The 10,471-nt window shown below is 33.6% G+C and overlaps 1 pseudogene; it reads left to right on the top strand.

The window, feature by feature from the left end:
• Nucleotides 1-6,367: 6,367 nt before the first annotated feature.
• On the top strand, nt 6,368-7,194 carry LOC147501681 (5'-adenylylsulfate reductase 3, chloroplastic pseudogene; annotated as a pseudogene).
• The last annotated feature ends 3,277 nt before the right edge of the window (nt 7,195-10,471 follow it).

The following is a 10,471-nucleotide window of genomic DNA, read 5'->3' as shown; positions in this document are numbered from 1 at the left end:
AACTGGATGCAACTATATTGAACTAACCTAAAAAAATAACTATAAATTGGAAACAGGATGCAAATGCGTGAAACTAATCTTTACAAATAATTAACGGGAAATCATAAATCGGATGCAACTACACTGAACTAATTTAAAAAAATAATAATAATAATGCAAATGCATTGAACTAACCTCAATAAATAATTAACGGAAAATCGAAAATTGGATGCAAATTCATTGAACTAACCTCAAACAATAATTAACGGGAAATCAGAAACTATATGCAAATACAACCTCATAGAATAATAAATGAGAAATCGGAAACTGGCCGGATGCAAATGTATTAAACTAATCTAAAAAAATAATTAACGGGAAATCGGAAACTGGATGCAAATGCATTGAACTGAGCTCGAAGAATAATTAGCAGGAAATTGGAAATTGGATACAAATGCATTAAACTACAGCAAAGAATAATTAACAAGAAATCAGGAACTGGATGTAACTGCATTGAACTAACCTCAAAAAATAAATAATGTAAAATCAGAAACTGGATGCAAATGCATTGAACTAACCTCAAAATATAGTTGTGTTATATGTTGTGAGAATGTCTCGATAAGTATAGTTTTGCATTTAAAACGGTGTTTATCATATCTTTTTTTCGTATAATTGGGAACACCTTGCTATTCACGTAGCTTCAATATGGACTTCATCTTATTAGACGATTTCACAAAACTTAAATCAAACTTCTATTATTAAACAACAAATGAAGTTGAAGGGTTTTATCAATGGTGAGTTTTTTTTTTTTTAATTGAGAGTACGTGAGGTTTTCATGTTATAAGAATTTTGGATGAGTGAGCAATATAATATCTGTATATAATAGTTATGCATATATAGTTGAATATATTTTTTAGAATAATTAATATGACAGGACCCGTTCGTAGATAATCTTTGAAGATCCCACATAGTGAGTCAAGTATATAATTTAAATAATAATTAACGAAAAATTGGGAACTGGATAATCTTTGATGATCCAATATAGTAAATCAAGCATAATTTATTTTTATGTTATGTTTGCAAGGACACTACAGATGGATAAGTAGAAAGTTGGTATTACACATCACATTGGATAATTAAAAGAAAATCGATAACTGGATTCAAATACATTGAACTGAGCTCAAAGAGTAATTAACGGGAAATCGAAAACTTTATACAAATGCAATAAACTAAACTCAAAAAGTAATTAATTAGAAATCGAAAACTAGATGCAACTGTATTAAACTAACGTCAGAGAATAACTAATGGGAAATTAGAAATTGGATGCAAATACTTGAAAAATATTTAACAGTAAATCGAAAACGGTATGCAAAAATGCATCAAACAAACCTCAAATAATAATTAACGATGAATCAGAAACTGGATACAAATGTATTGAACTAACCTCAAAATATAATTAACAGTAAATCAAAAATCAAATGCAACTGCATTGAACTAACCTCATAGAATAATTGACGGGAAATCAGAAACTACATGCAAATGCATTAAAATAACCTCAAAGAATAGTTAACGGGAAATCAGAAACCGGATGAAATTGCGTCGAACTAATTAAAACCTCAAAGCATAAATAATTATAAATCATAAACTAGATGCAGATGTATTGAACTAACCTCAAATAGTTATTAATGAAAAATCGAAAACTGTATGCAAATGTAATGAACTAATCTAAAGACTACTTAACGAATATAGAAACATAAAAAAAATGGATGCAAATGCACTGAACTAACCTCAATGAATAATTAACAATAAATCATAAATTTGATGCAACTGCATTGAACAAACCTCTAAAAATAATTAACGGGAAATCGAAAACTTGCTGCAAATGCATTAAACTAATCTCGAAAAATAATTAATGGAAAATCAAAAATTGGATGCAACTGCATTGAATTAACCTCAAATAATAATTAACGGAAAATCGAAAACTGGATGTAACTGCATTAAACTAAAATCATATATTAACTAACAGGCTGGGAAATCAGAATTGGATGCAATATCCTTGATGAATATTTAACAGAAAATCAGAAACTGGATGCAAATGCATTAAAATAACCTTAAAGAATAGTTAACTAGAAATCGGAAACCGGATGTAACTACATCGAACGGCATAAATAACTGGAAATTGATTGGAAGCTAGATGCGAACTAACTTCGAAAAATAATTAATGGGACATCAGAAACTGGATGCAGATGTATTAAACTAACCTCAAAGAGTAATTAACGGAAAATTGGAACCTTAATGCAAATACAATTAACTAATCTCAAATAGTAATTAACGAAACATTGAAAACTAGATGGAACTGCACTGAAATAATTTTAATGAATAACTAACGGGAAATCGTAAACTTGGTGCAACTGCACTAAACTAACTTCAAATAATAATTAACGGGAAATCAAAAACTTGATACAACTACATTGAATTAACCTCAAAAAATTATTAATGGGAAATCGGAAACTAGATCCAACTACATACATTGAACTAGCCTCAAATAATAATTAACGTAAAATTGGAAACTTGATGCAAATGTATTGAACTAACCTCGAAACATAGTTGTATTATATATAGGGAGAATATAATATCTCGACAAGTATAATTTTGCATTTTAAGTAGTGCTTATTATAATTATTTTATTATGATTGGAAATGTCTTGCTATTTAAGTAGCTTCAATATCACCTTTGCCACATTGAGCATTCTCACAAAATTTCAATCAAACTTCTATTATTAAACATAACAACCAAAATAAATCGATGGGTTTTACCAAGATTTGGTGTTTTCGTTCGATAGAGAGTGGTGCAAGAAATTTAAACAAGTGATTAATATAATTTCCATATCTTATAGCTATGAATAGTTGCTAATATTTTTTAGAATAATTTAATATAACGACACCCGTTCGTAGGACGGGTTCGAAAGCTAGTTCTATCTATATATCTATATAATAAAGCAGCTTGGTCTTTTTTTTTTACTAGCTAATTGGCTCGGCCATTGCCGGGCTTGCTACATTAATAGTGGATGATCTTATGATTAAGTACATTGCATAATATATGGTATCACTTTAAGCCTTCAAAAACAACAAAAGGACCAAATTTCAAAGCTAACAAAGCAGCTACTTCAACACTTAAAGCTTCAGGTTGCTTCTTCTTGAAATCTCATAAATGCTGCTTCTAATATAATTCCATCGTTTAAGACGACGATTATTGCTGTTGCGGCTTTACTACCAAACTGTCAATTCAATTCCAAAGATCAATATTTACTTTAGCCCATGGTGAGATAGGAGGTGACCAAGCATCTAAAAGAATGCATAGCTGGCTAGGTTTATAAATCTGAGCTTCCAACGATCCTTATTAAAAGCATCCGAACATCTTGCACTATTAAAACCAGTGATCTACAAAATGGCTTTTGGAGATATATCATTGTTCTCCATTCTAGGCTAGCTTGTTCCTGCAATCCCATAGCTCATAGAGAAGAGAAATGGAGAAATAGGCTCTTCTTTTCAGATTTTTATCTTTATGCAACTTTGTTCAACTCGATGTTAAGGCCTGGACTGAATCCCCATGCATATACCTGTTGATCTTGCAAATGGCATAAACAACAATCAAAAGGTCAATCATTTCACATTACCAACCTACTGCAACTTCCACCGGCAGGGTGTGTCAGCTCTGCATTATGGCTAGAACATGGTATTGATTAGTTGCTTTCCTCCAAATTCTTCAAAGTAATCATGATAGGTCCAACAAATGGTGAACCGAATCAATGTAATCCTTGTATTTGCTTCTTATAACTACATCGTTAGCTCCACTAATATAATTTAGGAATGAATGTGATAAGTTTATCTGTCGTGGCACAGTTAAGGAATATCCAATTTGTATTGTACTTACTACATAAATAGACAATGTATTGTGCATGCAACTCGGTATCCCACCATCTACACTACTTCTAAATCCTATTCTTCGATAGCATCTACATTTTAGGGTCTGCATAGAAAGGAGAAGCATTGTCGATCCACTTTAGCTTCAACTCAATCTCTCCAGACTCAACACCACAAAGCCTCAACCAAACATCTTGCAGAACCTCACCATCTACACAACACACCACATAATCAGGGTCCTTCATAAGTGTCAATCTATATCAAACATTTCTTCAGAGGTTTAATAATAACCAAGATGACTTTGTATAAAAATATTTGAGACTACTGTGTTGCCGCAACAATACAATCGATGTATCCTTATTGCCTTTTCCTAAGAATTCGACTAAGAGCTATAAGAATCATAAATACCAAAACATCAGGAAAGCCAAGACTGTGCCTATTATTTGAAGGTGTTCATAATCAACTACTCACAGGAAGCTGTTCGTCAGAGGAAGAGTTATGGCGTTCTGCACTGAGACTTTATGCTCCATCTCTGTGTCTGAAAATTTTATTTCAGGGGGTATATTCACCAAAACTAAGAAAATATATTCACCAAAAATGCATCTTTGACGTGATTGGTCATACACTTCACTAAGCATCTAGCTCAAATAATCAAAAAAAAAAAAAAAAAAAAAAAAAAAAAAAAAAAAAAAAAAAAAACCTTTGGAGTTACTTATGATTTGAAATTGTTCTACAGAAGCAATAGCAAGGCGGGGATCATTGATTCCATAATTAATTGGCTCCACATTGTAGAAAATCAAATGCTCTTAAGCATTAAGATATTGGACAAAAAATGTGATGACTGTGAACTCACATTGATTAAATCTAGAAATGCGAGTTTCATACAATGAGTAGAGATGCTTTTCCAAATCTAAAGAGCACCAACCTTAGTATTGATAATATGCTAGCTAAATTTTGGGTTTAGGTATGTTTAATCAATTCAATCTGCAAACAACCAAGAAACATGGTAATGTATGTATAAGACTATAAGCATTTGAAGTATCAAAAGTGTTCAAACTTCAAACTTCAAACTTCAACTGCAAACCATTTAGCAAAGCAATCCAATGGAGAAAACACATGAGAAAACCTACATAGAAACAATATAAGATTCCAAAGCAAAATATATAAAATAAATGATAAGTACAATATACTAAGCAATATAATTTAAGGTCCCTTTCCTTTTTATACCTTTCGTTGCAGGTTCAAATTGTTCTCTTCCAAGTCCCTAATAACTATTTTTTCTTTGCAACTTATTCTCAAAAAGCTTGCTAGGCGCAATAAGGATAAATGGCTTTCTCACACATGGACCAAAAACCCATATCACACAATTTTAAGTGAGAATAGTACCTTGCCACAACACCCGAATCCTGCAACCAATCAACTGGAATTCCAAAACCTGATCAGTACCAATAAGATAAGCAAACCTTGAGGATGCAATGCTATTGATTGCGTTTGACTTTTTTATGAAAAATATCAATTGTAAGAAATCTCAATATTATCTTGTGTAGCTAATTTGCCTGCAGCTATCCTGGTTACAAATGAGTGTTTAGGAACCATATCCTTGTGCCGCACCACACCACACCACACCACTCCTGTGCAGTCAGTTTTTTAGTTCCAAGTTTAAGTTTTAATATGATGGTTGATTATCAAGAAAAAATAACTGTCAGCTTAACAAAAAAATTACGGGTCAGCCAAAAAAACATAGCCTCGAAAAGCCCCGGTGAAAACCCGTGAAGGTTGTTCAAAACACCATACAAAACTTGATCGATAAAAAGACTAATCTATCGATAGACACTTTTGTTATTTATTTCTAATCAAAATATCACTTTTTCTCTTCCGAAAAATAAGTTATGAGTGAGCCGGATAGCGAATACTACACAAGAAATGAGAGAACTTAAGAAAAAGAGGAAGCATAAGATTTATGATCTCATCATCATTGCTTATCATTCTTATGTTCATACATCTATTTATATGGAAAACTGTGACTAACTTTCTGTTAGATCTGTTTATAGTTGTCACGTCGGAGTTTGCTATGACTGAAGATGATTTGGAGTGCTGAGTTGGATGCTGAATCATCATCTTCTATGTTGACTATATTTCCATAGTGGTTATAAAAACATTCTTACAATGGTGTTGTTTTACCTATATTCTTTAAATTGATTGTGTTCAACCCATTGTCTCATATTCTGCTATAGGTTTTCTTTCAATATGATTTACTGATTACTGAGTAGCTTGCTTAACTTGGTTGTTGAAGCTCAATCTTTTAGCCATGTTACACATTGTTTGATGGTCATCTGATTTTGAGCTTAATGCTTTAAACCTTGGTGAATATGTGGACTCGGTAAATGTATCTATCGCTGAATCTTTTGGAATAGGCTCTGGCCAGAATGTCATGTTGCTAGAACCAGCAACATTTGAACAATAAATTGATGGGATCAGTGCAACTCCCAATCTTTAGGTCTAGAGAAAACCCACGACGCAAGCATTCGCAGAAGGTGTTGTTAGGTCCCATACTCCTTCATCTCTAACCCAAAACTAGAAATAAAGCCATTTAAAAAAGAATTAGAAAAATATAAACCCTTCAAACAAAAAAAAAAAAAAAAAAAATATATATATATATATATATATATATATATATATATATATTATAAGTAATGAATCATTAGCTATCAATATACATATATTATTTATTCAAGTACTTAATCATATATTATGCAAAGGTTAAAGAGTGTGGGCTTCATAGGGGGAATATTAAACAGAAGTATGTTGAGCAAGCAAATGGTGCTGCTTTAACTAATGGGAATGTTGTTGAGGTAGATATCTTTGATACTAAAAGCATTGTGACTTTGAACAGGATGGGGATTGAAAATTTGGCCAAGATGGGAAGTAGGAAAGAACCATGGATTGTTGTACTTTATGCTCCATGGTGCCAATTTTGCTAGGTAAACATCTTTTCTGTTGATTTCATCATAAAATGTTCATTGTAGGTTTGATGTTTTTCTGACTTTATGTTTGGTTTGTCTAGGCAATGGAAGGTTCATTTGTTGAATTTGCAGATAAGCTCAAGGAGTCAGGTGTAAAAGTTGGCAAGTTCAGGGCTGACGGTGGGCAAAAAGTTTATGCTCAACAGGAGCTGCAGCTAGGGAGCTTCCCAACAATACTCTTCTTCCCTAAACATTCCTCCCAAGCCATCAAGTACCCATCAGAGAAGAGAGATGTAGATTCCCTTTTGGCTTTTGTGAATGCCCTTAGATGAGGGCATTTGCTAGCATTGTCATATAATCCTGATTAGCGACGCAGCTTGGACAGAAAAATTGCAAAGGAAAATGAAGGGGTGCTATTATGAATCGGCTAGGCAAGAGGAGAATGTATCTTAGTTCGTTTATACATTTTTAGTTTCGGTAGATGAGTCACAAGTGTTAATAGTGAAGTAGAGAGAGTTCCTCTGAAAATCTTCAACTATTTTTTTTGAAATAGATTCAATATCAATGTATGGGTTTAAACAACAAATAAGGGATTAAAATGGTTATTGAGAAAGTCCAAACAATATGGACCCAAAATAATCAGCGTGGAAAAAGTAATGTAAAATACAAAGACTTCTAATTACACTCAAATAACTGGTAAAAAAAGGAGTCTTAACCTCAGTTGCAATAAAATCGTATAAGATTCATATAACTATATATTTTAGGATAGTATCATTATCTGATAGTCCTACTTTCCATATGTAATTAAAAAGACTTCTAATTACAGTCAAATTACAAAACAAAATGGACTCTTCACCCTATGAAATATATATATACCAAACACATACGTGCTCAACACAATTTAGTCCACTCCAATATATGTTTTTTATTAAACTACTATAATTAAAAAATGCAGGTTATGGAGAATCAAATATACAACAAGAAGATCGTGGAGTACGAAACAAAACACAATGTTTCACTGAAGAGTGCACTTACAAAAATTCTCAAAAAAGAAAAGATTTATGAAGAACCGGCCAGTTTACAGTTCAATATTTGAGAACTATCAGTACGCAACGGATGTCGCAATCAATGTGCCTATACTAAGAGAATGCCATAAAGATCCAAATTATCCTATGATACAAACATCATTTGGAACATATCAAACCAAGAAAGTCGACTCATAAAATATTGCTGCAGGAAATGACATACACTATCTACAACAGATATACAAGTTTGAAGTACTAGATGCATTGCCGGGCTTGCTACATTAATCGTGGATGATCTTATGATAATCTATATGGTATCACTTTAAGCCTTCAAAAACAACAAAATGACCAAGTTTCAAAGGTTGCTCCTAATATAATTCCATCAGTTGTACGACATATTGCTCCTGTTGCAGCTTTACTACCAAATCTGTCAAATCTAGCATCAATATTTACTTTAGCCCATGGTGAGATAAGAGGTGACCAAGTATCTAAAAGAATGCATAGCTGGCTAGGTTTATAAATCTGAGCTTCCATTTTTTCGATCCTTACTAAAACATCGTAACATCTTGCTCTATTAAAATCAGTGATCTGCAAAATGGCTTTTGGAGATATATCTTTGTTCTCCATTCTAGCCTAGTTTGTTCCTGCAGTCCCAGAGCTCATAGAGAAGAAAAATGGAATAATAGTCTTTTCTTTTCAGATCCTCATCTTTCGGCAACTTTGTTCAACTCGATATTGAGGCTTAGACTGAATCCCCATGCATATACATGTTGATCTCAGGCATGGTTCTTCTCAGTCTTAGGATAAAATTAACAGGTGAGGAGATGGGCAGAAAGTCAGAAGAACGGCCTTTGATCATTTACTTATAGTGAAAAAAATGGACTAAAGTCTATGGCTTGTATGGTACTATGGTTGAGAAACTTTGTCACAACCATCAGGTCGCCGTGAAGGCGTGAACTCAAGTCCAACTTGATTTTCATTCTAATACACACCCCCAATCCCAACATATTGGGAGCAGTCTCTGCCCCTAATTAACATGTTCATATACTTCTACGTAAGTTTATGAAGAAAAGTATAACTTGCTTAAATTGGGGAGATTTCATTATTAAATTATTTTGTATGCTTGGTTAGGTACTATTCATCGACTACTAATTCTTTTTAGGGACTATAGTAGATGCACTTATATTGTGTTCTCTCCTATAGGTGCTTACGATATTGGAGTATGCTACGAAATGCTTGACGACAACGAAATGGATCCTAAAAACTTGCCTTCGCCTACTGAAGTTGTGTACTTGTACCAATCTAATCACATTGGACGAATGAGACTATACGAACCACTCTTCCATGTTTGAAGCTCTTCGTGGGTTAGGAATCCAAATATTATTAGGAGTCAATGATGCAAATATAGAACAACTTGCACAATCTTACACCGTAGCAAATGATTGGGTTGAAAAGAACATTCGTAGCTACTGGCCTGATGTCCATTTTCGTTATATTGTTGTGGGAAATGAAGCAATTCCTAGTAATTATGCTCCATTTGTTCTACCAGCAATAGAAAACCTTCATAGTGCTCTTAAGTTATGGGGAGCTTTGGCAAAGAATTAAGGTAGGAGTGTAAAAAAAAATCGTTGACCCATCATCCGGTAGGGTACCTGGTCTTCACCTGCCACCCAAACCCGCACCGACCCAAAAACAGACCCGCCCCGCCCCGGCACCGTTTTTACGTGGTCGGACTATGAGTGTAGGTTGTATGCTCAAACCCGACCCGTTAAGCCGCCCGACCCGCACCGTGTCAAAAGCCTTTGACCCAACCCCGTTGACCAGCATAATTTCAAAACTCTAACTCTAATATTTTTGTATTTTGTTTATATTTTCTTTTAACTTTTGTAGAAATTTGAGATATATGAACACAAACTTATGAGTTCAACATCAATTTCAAATATTCAAGTTTGAACATTAGGCAAATATCAAAAGTTCAAATTCAACTTTCGAATTTTGGAGAAGATGAATCATTCATCCTTGTATTAATTTCGAATTATTTCAGTTTATATTTTATTGTTTTGTACCATAGATCCTCGCTTTCATCTTCATTTTGAAAATAATCAATTTACAAATAAATCAGGAGAAAGAAGTTTCAAATTTGCAGATATGGTTTTGGGTTTAAGTTCAAGTTTTTTTTATTTTTGTTTATTTTTTATTGATTGATTCCATTTTTTTCTCTATATTGTGAATTGGAAATATATTACTTGCAGAATTGAAAGTTTTTTTTAGGTGAAATTGGGATAAAATGATAATTTCCACCCGACTCGGATGACCCGCCCCGTAAGCTGACCCAACAGGCCGGGTGATGGTACTAAGACATGACACTTCAACCTGCCCCGTCCCGTCGGAGACCACTGGATTTGTATCCCCTAGACCCGCCCGCCCCATCACTATTTAACCCGCAGTTGACCCGACCCGCCCCGTATTACACCCCTAAATTAAGGTCAGTGCAATAATTTCTCCATCAGTCTTGGATGCGTGTTTCCAACCATCTGCTGAATTTTTTTAAAATCGTTAACTTTAGAGAAAGACAAAGCAAATG

Source organism: Coptis chinensis, chromosome 4 (assembly GCF_015680905.1).
Source record: "Coptis chinensis isolate HL-2020 chromosome 4, ASM1568090v1, whole genome shotgun sequence".
Taxonomy (NCBI): domain Eukaryota; kingdom Viridiplantae; phylum Streptophyta; class Magnoliopsida; order Ranunculales; family Ranunculaceae; genus Coptis; species Coptis chinensis.
This window is presented reverse-complemented; position numbering and strand designations above follow the sequence as displayed.